The 18,375-nt window shown below is 47.7% G+C and overlaps 1 long non-coding RNA gene and 1 pseudogene across 3 annotated transcripts; one reads left to right on the top strand and one right to left on the bottom strand.

The window, feature by feature from the left end:
* Positions 1–7,793: 7,793 nt before the first annotated feature.
* Positions 7,794–11,963, bottom strand: LOC147975179 (zinc finger BED domain-containing protein RICESLEEPER 2-like; annotated as a pseudogene). Its single transcript, XR_015600569.1, has 6 exons — positions 11,729–11,963; positions 11,095–11,460; positions 10,663–10,818; positions 8,716–10,557; positions 8,551–8,633; positions 7,794–8,133 (listed from the first exon to the last, which is right to left on the bottom strand). The product of XR_015600569.1 is annotated as a zinc finger BED domain-containing protein RICESLEEPER 2-like (transcript).
* Positions 11,964–12,224: 261 nt separating this feature from the next.
* Positions 12,225–18,119, top strand: LOC147975180 (uncharacterized). 2 transcript variants are annotated; one of them, XR_015600571.1, is made up of 4 exons: positions 12,225–12,397; positions 13,836–17,504; positions 17,614–17,671; positions 17,757–18,116. It is a non-coding gene; the product is annotated as an uncharacterized LOC147975180 (long non-coding RNA). The 2 variants fall into 2 exon arrangements; XR_015600570.1 differs by having other exon boundaries at positions 12,225–17,504; positions 17,757–18,119.
* Positions 18,120–18,375: the final 256 nt, after the last annotated feature.

Raw genomic sequence — 18,375 nt, forward strand, 5'->3', positions numbered from 1 at the left:
CATTATATCTGGATCTTGTTTAATGCGAGAAGGTTATTCATTTAAATCAGAGAATAATGGTTGTTCTATTTATATGAGTAATATCTTTTATGGTCATGCGCCCTTGAAGAGTGGTTTATTCTTATTGAATCTCGAGAGTAGTGATACACATATTCATAATGTTGAAGCCAAAAGATGCAGAGTTGATAATGATGGTGCAACTTATTTGTGGCACTGCCGTTTAGGTCATATCGGTGTAAAGCGCATGAAGAAACTCCATACTGATGGACTTTTGGAACCACTTGATTATGAATCACTTGGTACTTGCGAACCGTGCCTCATGGGCAAGATGACTAAAACACCGTTCCCCGGTACTATGGAGAGAGCAACAGATTTGCTGGAAATCATACATACAAATGTATGTGGTCCGATGAATATTGAGGCTCGTGGCGGATATCGTTATTTTCTCACCTTCACAGATGATTTAAGCAGATATGGGTATATCTACTTAATGAAACATAAGTCTGAAACATTTGAAAAGTTCAAAGAATTTCAGAGTGAAGTGGAAAATCATCGTAACAAGAAAATAAAGTTTCTACGATCTGATCGTGGAGGAGAATATGTGAGTTACGAGTTTGGTGTACATTTGAAACAATGCGGAATAGTTTCGCAACTCACGCCACCCGGAACACCACAGGTAATGGTGTGTCCGAATGTCGTAATCGTACTTTACTGGATATGGTGCGATCTATGATGTCTCTTACTGATTTATCGCTATCGTTTTGGGGATACGCTCTAGAGACGGCCGCATTCACGTTAAATAGGGCACCATCAAAATCCGTTGAGACGACACCTTATGAACTGTGGTTTGGCAAGAAACCAAAGCTGTCGTTTCTGAAAGTTTGGGGCTGCGATGCTTATGTGAAAAAGCTTCAACCTGATAAGCTCGAACCCAAATCGGAGAAATGTGTCTTCATAGGATATCCAAAGGAAACTATTGGATACACCTTCTATCACAGATCCGAAGGCAAGACTTTTGTTGCTAAATTCGGAAACTTTCTGGAGAAGGAGTTTCTCTCGAAAGAAGTGAGTGGGAGGAAAGTAGAACTTGACGAGGTAACTGTACCTGCTCCCTTATTGGAAAGTAGTACATCACAGAAAGCTGTTTCAGTGACACCTACACCAACTAGTGAGGAAGCTAATGATGATGATCATGAAACTTTAGATCAAGATACTACTGAACCTTGTAGATCAACCAGAGTGAGATCCGCACCAGAGTGGTACGGTAATCCTGTTCTGGAAGTCATGCTACTAGATCATGATGAACCTACGAATTATGAAGAAGCGATGGTGAGCCCAGATTCCGCAAAATGGCTTGAAGCCATGAAATCTGAGATGGGATCCATGTATGAGAACAAAGTATGGACTTTGGTTGACTTGCCCGCTGATCGGCAAGCAATTGAGAATAAATGGATCTTCAAGAAGAAGACTGACGCTGACGGTAATATTACTGTCTACAAAGCTCGACTTGTCGCAAAAGGTTTTCGGCAAGTTCAAGGGATTGACTACGATGAGACCTTCTCACCCGTAGCGATGCTTAAGTCTGTCCGAATCATGTTAGCAATTGCCGCATTTTATGATTATGAAATTTGGCAGATGGATGTCAAAACTGCATTCCTGAATGGATTTCTGGAAAAAGAGTTGTATATGATGCAACCAGAAGGTTTTGTCGATCCAAAGGGAGCTAATAAAGTGTGCATGCTCCAGCGATCCATTTATGGACTGGTGCAAGCCTCTCGGAGTTGGAATAAACGCTTTGATAGTGTGATCAAAGCATTTGGTTTTATACAGACTTTTGGAGAAGCCTGTATTTACAAGAAAGTGAGTGGGAGCTCTGTAGCATTTCTGATATTATATGTGGATGACATATTAATAATTGGAAATGATATAGAATTTCTAGATAGCATAAAGGGATACTTGAACAAGAGTTTTTCAATGAAAGAGCTCGGTGAAGCTGCTTACATATTAGGCATTAATATCTATAGAGATAGATCAAGACGCTTAATTGGACTTTCACAAAGCACATACCTTGACAAGATTTTGAAAAAGTTCAAATGGATCAAGCAAAGAAAGGGTTCTTGCCTGTGTTACAAGGTGTGAAGTTGAGTAAGACTCAATGCCCGACCACTGCAGAAGATAGAGAGAAAATGAAAGATGTTCCCTATGCTTCAGCCATAGGCTCTATCATGTATGCAATGCTGTGTACCAGACCTGATGTGTGCCTTGCTATAAGTTTAGCAGGGAGGTACCAAAGTAATCCATGAGTGGATCACTGGACAGCGGTCAAGAATATCCTAAAGTACCTGAAAAGGACTAAGGATATGTTTCTCGTATATGGAGGTGACAAAGAGCTCATCGTAAACGTTTACGTTGATGCAAGCTGTGACACTGATCCGGACGATTCTAAATCGCAAACCGGATACGTGTTTACATTAAACGGTGGAGCTGTCAGTTGCTGCAGTTCTAAACAAAGCGTCGTAGCGGGATCTACATGTGAAGCGGAGTACATAGCTCCTTCAGAAGCAGCAAATGAAGGAGTCTGGATGAAGGAGTTCATAACCGATCTAGGTGTCATACCTAGTGCATCGGGTCCAATGAAAATCTTTTGTGACAATATTGGTGCAATTGCCTTGGCAAAGGAATCCAGATTTCACAAGAGAACCAAGCACATCAAGAGACGCTTCAATTCCATCCGGGATCTAGTCCAGGTGGGAGACATAGAGATTTGCAAGATACATACGGATCTGAATGTTGCAGACCCGTTGACTAAGCCTCTTCCACGAGCAAAACATGATCAACACCAAGACTCCATGGGTGTAAGAATCATTACTGTGTAATCTAGATTATTGACTCTAGTGCAAGTGGGAGACTGAAGGAAATATGCCCTAGAGGCAATAATAAAGTTATTATTTATTTCCTTATTTCATGATAAATGTTTATTATTCATGCTAGAATTGTATTAACCGGAAACATAATACATGTGTGAGTACATAGACAAACAGAGTGTCACTAGTATGCCTCTACTTGACTAGCTCGTTAATCAAAGATGGTTATGTTTCCTAACCATGAACAAAGAGTTGTTATTTGATTAATGGGATCACATCATTAGTTGAATGATCTGATTGACATGACCCATTCCATTAGCTTAGAACCCGATCGTTTAGTATGTTGCTATTGCTTTCTTCATGACTTATACATGTTCCTATAACTATGAGATTATGCAACTCCCGTTTACCGGAGGAACACTTTGGGTGCTACCAAACGTCACAACGTAACTGGGTGATTATAAAGGAGTACTACAGGTGTCTCCAAAGGTAGATGTTGGGTTGGCGTATTTCGAGATTAGGATTTGTCACTCCGATTGTCGGAGAGGTATCTCTGGGCCCTCTCGGTAATGCACATCACATAAGCCTTGCAAGCATTACAACTAATATGTTAGTTGTGAGATGATGTATTACGGAACGAGTAAAGAGACTTGCCGGTAACGAGATTGAACTAGGTATTGGATACCGACGATCGAATCTCGGGCAAGTAACATACCGATGACAAAGGGAACAACGTATGTTGTTATGCGGTCTGACCGATAAAGATCTTCGTAGAATATGTAGGAGCCAATATGGGCATCCAGGTCCTGCTGTTGGTTATTGACCGGAGATTTATCTTAGTCATGTCTACATTGTTCTCGAACCGTAGTGTCCGCACGCTTAATGTTACGATGACAGTTATTATGAGTTTATGCATTTTGATGTACCGAAGTTAGTTCGGAGTCCCAGATGTGATCACGGACATGACGAGGAGTCTCGAAATGGTCGAGACATAAAGATTGATATATTGGAAGCCTATGTTTGGATATCGGAAGTGTTCCAGGTGAAATCGGGATTTTACCGGAGTACCGGGAGGTTACCGGAACCCCCCTGGGAGCTATATGGGCCTTAGTGGGCTTTAGTGGAAAAGAGAAGGGGCAGCCCAAGATGGGCCGCGCGCCTCCCCCTCCCCTAGTCCTATTAGGACAAGGAGAGGTGGCCGGCCCCCCTCTCTCCTTTCCCCCTCAGCGAATCCTATTCCAACTAGGATTGGGGGGGGGGGGGAATCCTACTCCCGGTGGGAGTAGGACTCCCCTGGTGCGCCCTCCTTGGCCGGCCGCCCCGTCCCCCTTGGCTCCTTTATATACGGAGGCAGGGGGGCACCCCAGGACACACAAGTTGATCCTCGTGATCTTTCCTTAGCCGTGTGCGGTGCCCCCTGCCACCATATTGCACCTCGATCATATCGTTGTAGTGCTTAGGCGAAGCCCTGCGTCGGTAGAACATCATCATCGTCACCACACCGTCATGCTGACGGAACTCATCCCCGAAGCTTTGCTGGATCGGAGCCCGGGGAGCGTCATCGAGCTGTACGTGTGCTAAGAACTCGGAGGTGCCGGAGTAACGGTGCTTGGATCGGTCGGATCGGGAAGACGTACGACTACTTCCTCTACATTGTGTTAACGCTTCCGTTGCGATCTACAAGGGTATGTAGATCATACTCTCCCCTCTCGTTGCTATGCATCACCATGATCTTGCGTGTGCGTAGGAAAATTTTGAAATTACTACGTTTCCCAACACCTGGATCGGATCCGCCTGATCCGTCCGGCCGTTCGTAGGAGCTTGCCTCTACGTGGTCAGCTGGTGCGGTGATCTGGGGTAAGCCCATGATCAGACTTGGTTGTTCCGTCTGATCCTTCCGGCCATTCAGGACGCTGGCGGTTGGGCTCGCCCGGAGATGCCTGATCTGGATTGGGACGCCTTGTAGCCTTCGTCCTCTGCTAGGTGTGCTTCTTCGTATGGATCTGGGTCACAAGACTTGCCGATCCTCGATGCGGACGGAGCTGGAGATGAGGATTCAGATCGGGAGAAATCCCTAGTCGACCTTTCGGCCGTGGCGGCGGCGACGCTTGAGGATGCTGCTTTCTTCTTCATGGAGACGCTTGCCAGATCTGCTTCTACTTTCACCGCGTCATTTGTCTCCCGGGTGAAAGCCCTAACTGCGGTGGGTCGCGACGGCGCCTTCGGCGTCATTCCCTTCTTGAAGGCGCCGCCTTGGGAGTTGTGTGATTGTGGACGCCGTTGGGTGGGCGTTGGTAGCGATCTGGATTAGGAGGTGGAGCGGTGTTTCATCATACGCATCGACGCCGACGGATCTCGGCAGCGTGGCGCAGTGGAGACTCGACGTCCGATTTGGGTTGACGGGCTCGGGCAGGAGGAAGGCGCTGTCTGGCATCGCAGTGGCGTCGACGACATGCTTGGCAAGGTCGATGCATTAGTGTCTGCTCTGAAGATGGATCGATGAAAGATGGCGGCGGCCGCATCAGAGAGTGCGTCGGGACCGGTCTGTGCCCCACACCCGGCAAGTGACTTGGTTGGGGCCTCCGGCTATGTTAGGCTTTGGTGCGAAGTCTATTTGGTATTCAGCTCGGACTATTAGCACCCCTTCATCAAATGGATAGGAGTAGCGATAGATATTGCCGAGATGGTGGTTTCAGACTTATTGATGTATTACTTTGTAAGGTCTTTGTAAATAATTAATAAAGTGGTTGCATGCATCGCCCAGATGCAGAGGCCGGGGGTTAATCCTCCTTTAGAAAAAGACCTAAAGCACCGGAGACATACAAAACGCCGGAAGGCCAACATCCCACAACACGCCCGGCCGGGCACTCGAGCGCCTTCGCCGCTACCAGAGTACACATCAAAACCGTCTTATCACTCCGGGCTGCCACCAGCATATCCGCGAAACCTCGACAACATTAAAGAGGAACGATATGTCTGATAGAGCGGACATATGCCGCTTCGATCTCACGATATTGGCTGACTCAAATTTTCTAGAAAACTTTGTAGGGGGAGCATTTTCTCACTCAAGTTTTCTGGAAAACTTTGTAAGGGCATCTGATCCGCAAATTTGCTCCCGCGTCCATCTACAGACAGGGGAACCAGTGCGCAACACGGATGCGGGAGCCGACCATCCAACCTTATCTTATATATGTCCATCAGTAAAGGGTGACAGCGGGATGACCCCCGGTGTGCTTGAGGAAGAAAGGCAACAATTCAAAACATTGGGCCAGCCTAAGTCCATCAAACCGTCTGGCCCTCCAGCCGGCTCCTCCCGTTGGAGGCCGGCTCGGCAAGACGCCACGCCCGGGCTGGTTGTCCGCAGCCGGCAACCAGCGGGGTCAGCCTTGTCCAATCCGTCGTACGACAAGACCTCTCTCATGTTGTGGAGAGTGTGGCTACAATGCCACCGGTACCGCTGACTGGGGCGACCGACGTCAGCGCGGCCCGGCACTGTAGAGGCACAGTGCCAACCGCTCCGTGACGCGATAACCAACTGGCTATAATGACGAGCAGCTGGCAAGCCCCATTGTAGGCCAGAGATGCTGGCAACATGGGCCCACCCCTCTTTCTTTAACATTTTGTAACCTAGGAGGTTTGAGTATAAGACCTCCCAGGAGGACCCGAGGAGGGGGTCGGCTCATTTTAGACCCACACACACTCACGCGAAGTAGAGAGCAGGCTGGCACTCTCTTCCGCCTCACCCAAACAGCTCCAGTAGCAACCATGTACTATGTCTGATCTTCATAGTGATCTTGGCAGGATTAGGGGCGTTACCTCCCTCGGAGGGCCCTAAACCTAGGTACGTCTCCATGTCTCTCAGTGTTTGTACCTAATCTCACATCCAGACGCCATCGGCGCTCATCGGCCCTAAACACTCGAGATAAGTCATGCCATGCCATCTGCCGTGAGAACACCATAACAGTTGGAGCGTACCGTGGGGTCTGTGATGCCCGGATAATTAAGCTACAGTAACCCTCTACTAATGATGCCACGTCACCACGATTACCATTGTCAAGTCCCACGTTGATTCAAATCAATTCAAAATTCAAATTCAAACTCAAGTCAAACCATAAATGTTTTCAAATGTCGAAACTAAAATGTTCAAAATGTAGAAAATAAATCATATATGATTATGGTGGATAAAACACTTTTTTATAAAATATTTAGATGCATTAAATTAAGTAAAACAAGGGCTAAACAATTATTTAAATGCTTTTAAAATAATAAACAATTACAAACCATTTTATTTTAAGTGCTAAATTATTTGTGGCAGAGGCACATTTTGTAACACTAATTTAGGTGCCACTTTTGTATTTTATTAAAACTAAAATAACTAGATACTAAAGTGAAAAAGAAAAGAAAAAAATAAATAAAAGCAAAAAGTAAAAGAAACACTAAAAGAAAGGAAAGAAAACCCCCTTGTTTCCCTGGGCCTTAACCCACCCAGCGAGGCCTAGCCCACACCCCTGCTTTTCCTCTTCCCCTATTCACCCACGTCGCCCTGGACGCGCGAGGCACGTCCATAGCGCGGCGACCACACGCGTCGGCCATCCGTCGGCCTCCTCACGCGGATAAGCCCTCTCGGGCGAACTCTAGACATCTCCATTCCCCTCCCCTTGCGTCAGGTGCAAGCGGGGCGGGTCGCGGCTGCCCGCAGGACGCCAAAGCGGGAGCCAACTGGTTTAGCGGGCCAACGCGGCTGCCCGCCTCAAGCCGCATGATTATTAGCGGACGATGCGGCAGCCCGCATGTGACCGCAAAGACCCGCCAGGCACATGTACTGTACAGCTCCGTCCCAACGTTGTACAGTCACAAATTCATCACAAGACTACAAGAGTCACATGTATCACGGTAAGCTGCTTGTTTCAGCATTTCAAGACAGCAATGTGCGCACATCAGTGTACTCATTCAGCAAACTAGTAGTATGTACAACAGCAAGAGAACCCTTTGATTTCTTAAACATTATGCTCATTCAGTAAACTCAACGGTGTTAAAACATATTACTGCAAAAGGTAAGTGCCATGAATTACTACAGCTAAATTCAACAAGATAGCAAGAATTCAATTAACTACTATAGCTAAATCAGGAGACTCCTGATATGAAAGTGACTGATAATATACAAAAAGCTTCAGATGCTTCGTCACTTGTACAAAAAGCTTGATCTTCTGGGCTTAATACTGCTGCGGATGCCGGTGCCGAGGGTCTCCAAATATACTGAACGGAGGTTCTGCATATGAATAAGGTATACGATATTTAGCCAATGGATGAAATTAGAATACACTCGAGGGAAGAACAGGAAGTTGTCTCCAACCGCTATGTATCTCATCTTCTAAAAAAGAACTTCACTGCCAAACTAAACTCATAAGAAAGTTTGCAAGCTCTGACTTCAATTAAAATATGTATATAAGTTAGCTAGCTTTTGTGGAAATTAAATGCATTTTACTAGTTAACCTGCTGTTGTGATTATTCAAGGAAAAGAAACAAGCATGCAGAGTTTCAGGTCCTGAAACTGAAACAGAGCAAAAAAATGTAAACAGGGAAAAAACTGATGTTTATGTATCTCACCTTGACAAAAACTGATGTTCACTACCATTATACAGTTCCTGGAATAAAAAACTAAGATGTATTTCAAGATTAGGCTTACCTAATGTTGCAATCAATGAGCATCAACATCGCCATTTGTTCTATAAATAACATCATTTATTATCGTGCCAACATGATTAGTTCCTGTAATGAGAGAAAAAAATGTTAAAGATTTATCATCATAACACCAAAAAATGCTAAGTATCACTAAAACATAGTTTGTTACCACGAGGTCGCATCCAGTCTTGCAGACAGATTAATGCCTCTACAGTGGTAGGAAGCAATCTGGTCCTATAGTCACTGAGTATTCTTCCTCCAGTGGAGAAGGCCGACTCTGATGCTACACTAGAAGCAGGTGCAGCCAATACATCCTTTGCTATCCGAGATACTATGGGGTACTTGTGTGTATTATTGGACCACCAACATAGTATGTCGAAGCCATCTTCTTGCGGGCAAACATCATCTTTTAGGTAAATATCAAGTTCACTCAGCTTTGCTCGATTTTCTTGATTTTGCTTAACTTGTTTGTTCCATTGATCCCATGGGTTATCAATACTTGTACCAACATTGTTGGTTCCTTGATCATTTCTCATATTTGACTCACCCTCATGCATAGAATATTCAACAAATAAATCTTTGAATGTTCTCTTCACTTTAGCAAGATACCTTGTTGCATCACTTTCAAGTCCAGATTTTAAGCAGAAGTCTAAGAATTTAAACTTGTACCTGGGGTCGAGTATGACCGGAAGACAAATGGTCAAGAATGACAGCTTCCAATACTTCATGAACTTTTCTTGCATTGCTTCAACCATGGATTTGATGACAATATCCTTATGTTTGGTCTCTCTTTGCAATATTAGATGAATTTTCCAAAGTTCGTGGAAATACAAATGAGATGTTGGATATAATGTACCGGACACCACCATAGTTGCATCGAGGAAAACCTCTAACAAGCTGCAAACAGATTCTGCCATTTCCCATTCAACATTTGTGGGTTGACATGTAAATGTGGTGTCCTGCAACTTCATAGCGGCGAATGCTCTCCTATACTCCAGGGCTATTTTGATCATCAAATGCGTTGAATTTCACCGTGTAAGGACGTCCAGAGATAGGCTCTTTTTGCAAGCAATGCCTTCTTGTGCAACTATTTCCTTAAATTTCTGTTTCCGAGTGGGGGAGCTTCTAACGAACTTGATGCTTTCCCTGATATTATCCACGGCCTTGCAAGTAATCTCCAATCCATCTTGGACAATAAGGTTGATCACATGGGATGCACATCGACCATGTAAAAGATCTCCTTTACAAGGTAGCAGATTCTTTCCTAGCAAATTGGATTTGATGTAGCGCACACACGAGTTGTTATTTGATGCATTGTCTAGCATAACAGAGAATATCTTCTTTTGCAAACCCCAATGTTGTATGCATCCTAACATGATATTAAATAAATTTGTTCCATCGTGTGGTGTTTGTGCCTCGGAAAACCAAATCACTCTTTTCTGCAATTTCCAGTTCTCACTAACAAAATGGCATGTTATACACATATAGCTCTTGAGTTGACTTGAAGTCCACATGTCGGCGGTTAAAGAGACACGGGAGGTTAAGTTCTGCATAGCCTCTCGAAGCTTTGTCCTTTGTTCATCAAATAGAAGGAGGCAATCAAGTGTTATTGTCGTCCTAGACACCACCTCAAATGTTGGATTCAGACTATGCACGAATCGCCTAAACCCATCATATTCCACTATGGAGAATGGCAATTCATGAACGACAATCATCCTCATCAACTCCCAATGTGCTCTGTCGGGGTCATATTTCCATTTTTCTACACTGTTTGGATCAGGTTGTGGCATGGCTGATTTAACCGAGTCGATAAACTCATTGACCTTGGCTCTTTCCTCACAAACTAACAAATGCCTGATGCATTGACTAGTACCAGCTATTCTTGTGCAAATAAAAACTCTCTTGCAATATTTACAGTGTGCTTCCTTGATTTTGTTGCCATCATACACAGGATCATAATCATTCCAGATTTCAGATTTAAGTTTCCTTCTTTTTCTTTTATGTGAAAGACCTAAGGAATTTGAGATGAACAAATAACTTATGCCAAGACATTTGCGATATGCGCACAATTGACATTAAAACTTAACGTGTGTGCAGAATAGACATTAAAACTTACGAGGAATCTGAGGCAGTGTTGGCGATGATCGTTTCACACCTAATCTTGGAGATGCCTGAGATAACACGACATTAACCCCTGGGGATCCCACTATGGGCACCAGTAACGGTGACCTTAGCCTCTTCTTTGCGAGTCTTTGCTTTTCTCCTGAGTAACCTGTTTTCAATCATACAAATAATGCATAAGTAAGAGCACAATTTTCAATTAATTTGTATCTGGTTGCAAACAATACTGGGCCCAATTGCAAATAATATATAAGTTAACATTTGCATTTCCAATCTCTACATCTAGTAGTTCTTGAGCTCTCATGTATGTAAACATATGAACTATTCGAAAGAACTATCTCAGTTCACCCTCTCTCTGTCCAAGCTACTAATACAAACAGAGAGTAGATGAACCATCAAGATTAAAAGGCAAGGGAGCTACATGTACCTTGGTGAGGATCTTGGGTCATTGGGACAAGGGAACAAAGTGTTGCAGCTGCATCGACTTCATCAGCTGACACATGCCCTTTGTTCTTGGATGCATGCCCTTTGTTCTTGGAGGATAGGAAAGGGCGCGGCAAGGTTGCAGGAGCCCTTGCTGAAGCGGAAGGTGACGAAACAGCAGCTCCAATCAAGGAGGGAAGCGACGGAGAAACCACAGCTTCAGCATGTGAGGGAGGCAGTGGAGGGACAACATCTCCATCGAGGATTTCAGTAGGGCAGTCCCGATGTGGAGATGGCGCTGTCGACACCACCATGATTGCTCAATAAACAAGGAGTTCTTCTAACCGTATATTACAGGAACGCAAGGAACCTACACCCAGGCAAAACATACATGAGCACTGCATCATATACATCAACTTAATGAGAATACCAAAGATGATAACACTTTATATGGCTTGAAATTCTGTCAACAAAGGGACAGCAGCCTACAAATCGACCGCTCCAAGATTCGTGACATCAGGAAACCGTAGCAACGATGAATCCCCCGTAACTAATCAACTAGTGGACCAGTCGCTGGGCGAGGACGCAACCTTGAACCAGAGCAAGAAAGAGGAAGGGGAAGGGGGAGAAGCCCGTACCCGGCGAGGACGTCGAAGTTCCGCAGCAGGCCGTCAGGGCGTGCACACAAATTGGGAGGGGACTTGGCGGTGGCGCCGAAGGCGAGGGTGGCGGGGAGGTGGAGGGCGTCAGCGGTGAGGAGCAGGTCGTCGTCGAGGAGGTGGCAAAGGAGAAGCGTCAGGTGGGCGAAGCAGCAGCCGCCGCCGCCGCCATCGTGGGTAGGCACTAGGTTTTTTGTTCGAAGCTAGGTTAAGATTTATGCGGGATATGCGGGATTGCGGCAAGCCCGCTGGACTCAGCGGCGTGACCGCTTAGGCCCGTCACACACGAGGCGGTCAGCCCAACGGCATTTTGCGGGCTATTTTTGCGGGGCGGCGTGGCGGCCGAGCGGGATGTCCCGCGCCGCTTGCACCCTGACCCTTGCGCCCCCTTTTTCCCGACCCCCACCTCACCGGGCGGTCGTCGCCTTGTCATCGTCGTCCCCATGGCCAACTACATCCCCGCACCGCGCTACCACGTCCCGGAGCTCCCCCGACGCCGTCTTCGTATAGTGTGAGGAGAAATCGGGCTGAAGGGCCTCGCCTCACCGGGATCGACCCCGACTTCACCTGCTGCCATCGCCGCCGTTTTCGTCGATCTGCTTCACTCAGGCCTTCCCCAGCTTCACCGACTCGCCTGCGAGCACCGCGGTGAGCTTTACCCCGTTCCCGTAGTTCGTTTTGCCTCCCTGCGTGCCTGTCTACCGCTGCTGCTTCTTACTGATGTCGCCTGCATCCCGCGTGCCCCGCCCCGTTCGCCACTGTCGTGTTCCCGCCGTGCTCCCCCTAGCTATTGCCTGAAGCTGCAGCCCACCTCCACTGCCGCCTGCAGCGGCCCCACGCCGGCGCCCGCCTTCGTTGCCGCCTGTAGGGGCGCCGCTCCCTGTCGCCGTCCTGCGCCCGCGAGCACGAGCCCGCTGCCGCTTCCTCGCCGACCCCGCCCATCGAGTGCTGCGCTTGCCGTCGCGCATCGCGCCGCTGCCCTGTCCACCACGCCTCGCGTCCGCTCCGGCCAGCCCCGGGCACCCCCTGACCGCTCGTTCGCTGCTCGCGGCCACCCCCACGCTCGCTCCGCTCGCGCCTCGTCGATGCTCGCCGACACCGCCTCGGTCGAAGCCCCGCCCGCTGCGTCTCCCCTGGCCGCTCGCCCAACTCGTCGGCTGCCGGCCGCACCCGCCGTACCGGTCTTGCATCGCCCCTGCTTGCGGCTCCCCCTGGCGGCGCCACGCGAGTGTGCCTCCCGCGGCCGGGCCGCGCCCTCCCGCGCGGCTGCCGCCACTCGCGCCGCCCGCTTGCCTGGCTGGCCGCCCATGCGTGCCCTTAGTGGCCGCTGTCGCCCCCCCTGGTGCGTGCTCGCGCGTGAGCCCAGCCGCTAGAGCCGGCCCTGTGTAGTTAGGAGCTAACTCCTAATTAGGGTAGTAAATAACCCCCCACTAATTATTCGCTGACAGTAGCCCCACTTGCTAATTAGTCTAACCTAATCAATTAAATACATTGTTAAAATTATGTCCCACTGACAACCGGGGCCCACCACTAATTAGTTTATTTTAAACACACTGTTAAAATAGTGAGACACTGACAGTTGGACCCCACAGATCAGTTTGACCAGGTCAACTGTCAACCCAGTTGACTGTTGACCAGGCTGCTGATTGGGCAGTGGCCCACCTGTCATCCACTGAGGCTAGCTCAGAGTTGGGTGCACCTAGCATTTCATTTTTATTTTCGAATTAAATTAAATTCAGAAATGTTTAAAACTTTAGAAAATCATAATAAATAAACTGTAACTCGGATGGAAATGTTTTCTACATGAAAGTTGCTCAGAAAAATCCAACAAATCCGGATACGCGATCTGTTTCTCTGTCAAATGCCTCTAACTATATGAACATGAAACCTTCCCCCTCCGGTCATCTGTCTGACATAGGTCCGGTATCGAGAAAACATTTCCGGATGAATTCCTCCTTCACCTATATCATATAGCCATACGGTAGGTACGTTAGGTCACACCCGGCACATCATATTGCCATGTTATACTTTGTGATGCTATGTTTGCTTTATATTTATTGTTTCTTCCCCCTCTTCTCTTCAGTAGACCCCGAGACTGATGCTGCCCCTGTGATCGACTACGTTGACGATGACACTTCTTCCTTTTTGCAGAGCTTTCAGGCAAGCCCCCCCTTGATCACCAGATATCGCCTACTCTTTTCTATAGTGCTTGTATTAGAGTAGTGTAGCATGTTACTGCTTTCCGTTAATCCTATCCTGATGCATAGCCTGTCATTGTCGCTATAACTGTTGAGACCTTACCTGCAATCCTACATGCTTAGTATAGGCTGCTAGTACTACATCAGTGGCCCTACATTCTAGTTCGTCTGCTATGCTATACTATCGGGCCGTGATCACTCGGGAGGTGATCACGGGTATTTACTATACATATTACACATGATACATGTGGTGACTAAAGTCGGGTCGGCTCGTAGAGTACCCGTGGGTGATTCCGGTGTGGGGGCTGAAAGGACAGGTGGTTCCATCCCGGTAGTGGTGGGCCTAGGTTCCCGACGGCCCCTGACTGTTACTTTGTGGCGGAGCGACAGGGCAGGTTGAGGCCACCTAGGAGAGAGGTGGGCCTGGCCCTGGTCGGCGTTCGTGGTTACTTCAAAATAACACGCTTAATGGGATCTTGGTATTTGATCTGAGTCTGGCCACTGGCCTATACGCACTAACCAACTACGCGGGAACAGTTATGGGCACTCGATGTTGTGGTATCAGACGAAGCCTTCGTGATGTCAGCGACTGAGCGGCGCGCGCTGGGTTGGACTGGAACGCCTGCTCTTGTATAAGGGAGGCTAGGTCTGCTCACCGGCCGCGTATGCAACGTGCAGGTGTGCAATGGGCGATGGGCTCAGACTCCTGCGCCATAGGATTTAGACCGGCGTGCTGACCTCTCTGTTGTGCCTAGGTGGGGCTGCGACGTGTTGATCTTCCGAGGCTGGGCATTACCCAGGAAAGTGTGGCCGGACAAAGGGGATCAAGCGTGTTGGGAACTGTGGTGCACTCCTGCATGGAAGTTTATCTATTCGAATAGTCGTGTCCCTCGGTAAAAGGACGACCCAGAGTTGTCCCTTGATCTTATGACAACTAGAACCGGATACTTAATAAAACACACCCTTCCAAGTGCTAGATACAACCAGTAATCGCTCTCTCACAGGGCGACGAGGGGAGGATCATCGGGTAGGATTATGTTATGCGATAATACTTGTTGAACTTACCATCTACTCTCTTCTACATGCTGTAAGATGGAGGTTGCCAGAAGCGTAGTCTTTGGCAGGACTAGCTATCCCCTCTTATTCTAGCATTCTACAGTTCAGTCCACATATGCTACCATTTTCCATTTGATACCAATGCATACATATGTAGTGTAGCTCCTTGCTTGCGAGTACTTTGGATGAGTACTCACGGTTGCTTTGCTCCCCCTTTCTCCCCTTTCTATACCCGATTGTTGCGACCATACGATGGAGTCTAGGAGCCAGATGCCACCGTCGACGACGACTCTTACTACACTGGAGGTGCCTACTACTACGTGCAGGCCGCTGAGGACGACCAGGAGTAGTTTAGGAGGATTCCAGGCAGGAGGCCTGCGTCTCTTTCAATATGTATCCCAGTTTGTGCTAGCCATTTTATGGCAACTTGTTTAACTTATGTCTGTACTCAGATATTGTTGCTTCCGCTGACTCGTCTATGACTGAGCTCTTGTATTCGAGTCCTCGAGGCCCCTGGCTTGTAATATGATGCTTGTATGACTTATTTTATTTGTAGAGTTGTGTTGTGATATCTTCCCGTGAGTCCTTGATCTTGATCGTACACGTTTGCGTGTATGATTAGTGTACGGTCAAATCGGGGGCGCCACAGGGCCACACATGGCATTGGCCGGAATCACGTTCCCCATGAGACCCTTCACTCCCTCCAGCGAGCGCATTGTGCACGCCTTGGTCGGCAAGCTGGGTTTGTTTGTTTGCGCCGGCGACGGCGCAGCGCGCGATGCGGACGTCACCTTCCCTGCAGGCAACTCCGTCATCCCCTTCGGCGAGCTGCACATCTACATTGCGCTCGTTCCCGACGAGTACCCTAGTGAGGTGCTCACCTTCTCCAACCCGCCGCTGCGGCATCCCCGACGATGTCACAGACCTCTACATTCGCGTGGAGGTGCTGACCACAGCCTCCACCACAACACCGGCCGCATCAAGGATCCAGCTGCAACGGTCGCGGCCAACGTCGGTCGGGCGAACCCACTGCGCATGACGGTGCAGAACCTACGGACCCCAATGCGCCCATCGCCGACCCTGTCGCCACCGTGGTCAAGCTCGAGGAAACGCGCAAGCGCCTGGCCATGGAGCTCGCCGTCGCGTAGCGCCAGATGGAGTCCATGCAGTGGAGTACAACACGACCCACGACTTCACACCGGCTACCGACGGGTCCAGTCGGCTCGGGGGGGGGGTGCCATGTCGCGGCAAAGCCATCGACAAGATGTTGGGTGTGGCCCACATAAAGCACCCCCGTCAATAACATGAGGGTTACGAAGGTGGCCGCAGTGGAACCGAAACACTTGCAGCAGCAGCAGCAGTGTGTCTGCGATCTCATCGCCACTGTGAATCAGTAGCGGGCACAGTGGGACCCGGCTTGTTGGGGAATGCAGTAATTTCAAAATTCCTACACACACGCAAGATCCATCTAGGTGATGCATAGCAACGAGAGGCGAGAGTGTTGTCCACGTACCCTCGTAGACTATAAGCGGAAGCATTATGACAACACGGTTGATGTAGTCGTACGTCTTCACGATCCAATCGATCCTAGCACCGAAAGTACAACACCTCCACGATCTGCACACGTTCAGCTCGCTGACGTCCCACGAACTCTAGATCCAGCTAAGGTCGAGGGAGAGTTTCGTCAGCACGACGGCGTGATGACGGTGATGATGAAGTTACTGATGCAGGGCTTCGCCTAAGCTCTACAACGATATGACCGAGGTGGAAATCTGTGGAGGGGGGCACCGCACACGGCTAAAACAATCAACTTGTGTGACTATGGGGTGTCCCTCCCCCGTATATAAAGGAGAGGAGGAGGAGGCTGGCCGGCCCTAGAGGGTGCGCCAAGGGGGTGGAATCACTAGTAGAAAATGGGTCAAATGTGAAGCACATTAGTGCCGGTTTGATTTTGAGTCGGCACTAATGTGTGCATTAGTGCCGGTTCCAACGGCTAGCCGGCCGCTCTCATTAGTACCGGTTCGTGGCGAACCTTTAGCACCGGTTCACCACTCACTTTAGTACCGGTTTGTGGCAAGAACCGGTGCTAAAGGTTCTCCTACATAAACCCTTCGTCCACCAGCTCGTTCTGTTCTTCCCCTTTCCCCTCTCCTCTCTGTTCTTCCCCTCTTCCTCTCAAGCTCATCACACATTTTACCCAAAATTTGTCAAGATTTGAAGGCCCCCGTCCATTCAAATGATCACAAAGGTTAGCAACTTTGTCCTTTCATCTCTCATTGCTAGATTAGCTCTTGCAATGCTTTATACAGTGATTGATTTGTGAGTTTAGTAATTTGGGAGGAATTATATATATATGTGCTAGTATTTGATTTATATGCAATTTGAGGTAAAAAATAACACTTAGTTTGCATATGTAGGTGTGCTTTACTTAGTGCCTTCTAAATCTCCGTCGTAACCACCGTCGATCGCCCGCAACGTCCCATCGCCGGCACCACCTTGTGGTGAGCCTCTTGTTCATGAATGTTTTATATAAAAAATTGATGTTTGCGTGATTTGGATATATAGTTACTTGTATAATTATCTTACCCGTACGTTGTTTGTTATACATAGTGCCATGGTTTTGATATCCGTCCCCGTCGGCCCTCGTCCGGGTTATGATTCGGATGTGGTATATTCTCTTTTAAAACTATTTGTTGCATTTTGTGTTTATGAAAAATTATGCCCATCAAGTTGACATAGATATTTGTATGTAGGAGGTAGTTGAACCGGAAATTCCAACTGACCTATTGTCGAGAGGTTAAATTTAGTTGAAAGTGAAAATGAGGATTTGAAGGAAAAATTGAAAAAAATTGAGGGGAGAAGATGGAATTGGAGTTGCATGTTGCCGATGTCGTCGATGATCACAAGATTAAGATGGAGAAAATGCGCTTGAAGATTAGAAAGATTAGAAAATATGTCATTCATAGTGAGGCTTGGTATCATTATGTTGTTGGATCAATTGTTACCTTAGTTGCGATCTTGATCGCATTTGTTGTTGCATTTAAATTCTTTAGCTAGAGAGTTATTTGCTTGTTGTATTTAAGTGTTGTATGAACTTTATGTATGAACTTGTATTAATTTGGTCTTTTCAGTGTTGTGTTATGAAGATGAGCCGACAATGGATGTACGATGACCGATGCTCTTCTGAGTTCATTAATGGCGTGCAAACTTTTCTGCTTGCCGCTGAGGCAAACAAGCGGGCGGATGGTTTTATGCCTTGTCCATGTGCTGGCTGTAAGAATGATAACAATTACTCTAAGTCAAGAACCATTCACGTCCACCTGTTTAAGTCCGGTTTCATGCCCCACTATAATGTTTGGACCAAGCACGGAG

This window comes from Triticum urartu, chromosome 4A (genome assembly GCF_056163025.1).
Source record: "Triticum urartu cultivar PI428250 chromosome 4A, HENAU_Tu73, whole genome shotgun sequence".
Taxonomy (NCBI): domain Eukaryota; kingdom Viridiplantae; phylum Streptophyta; class Magnoliopsida; order Poales; family Poaceae; genus Triticum; species Triticum urartu.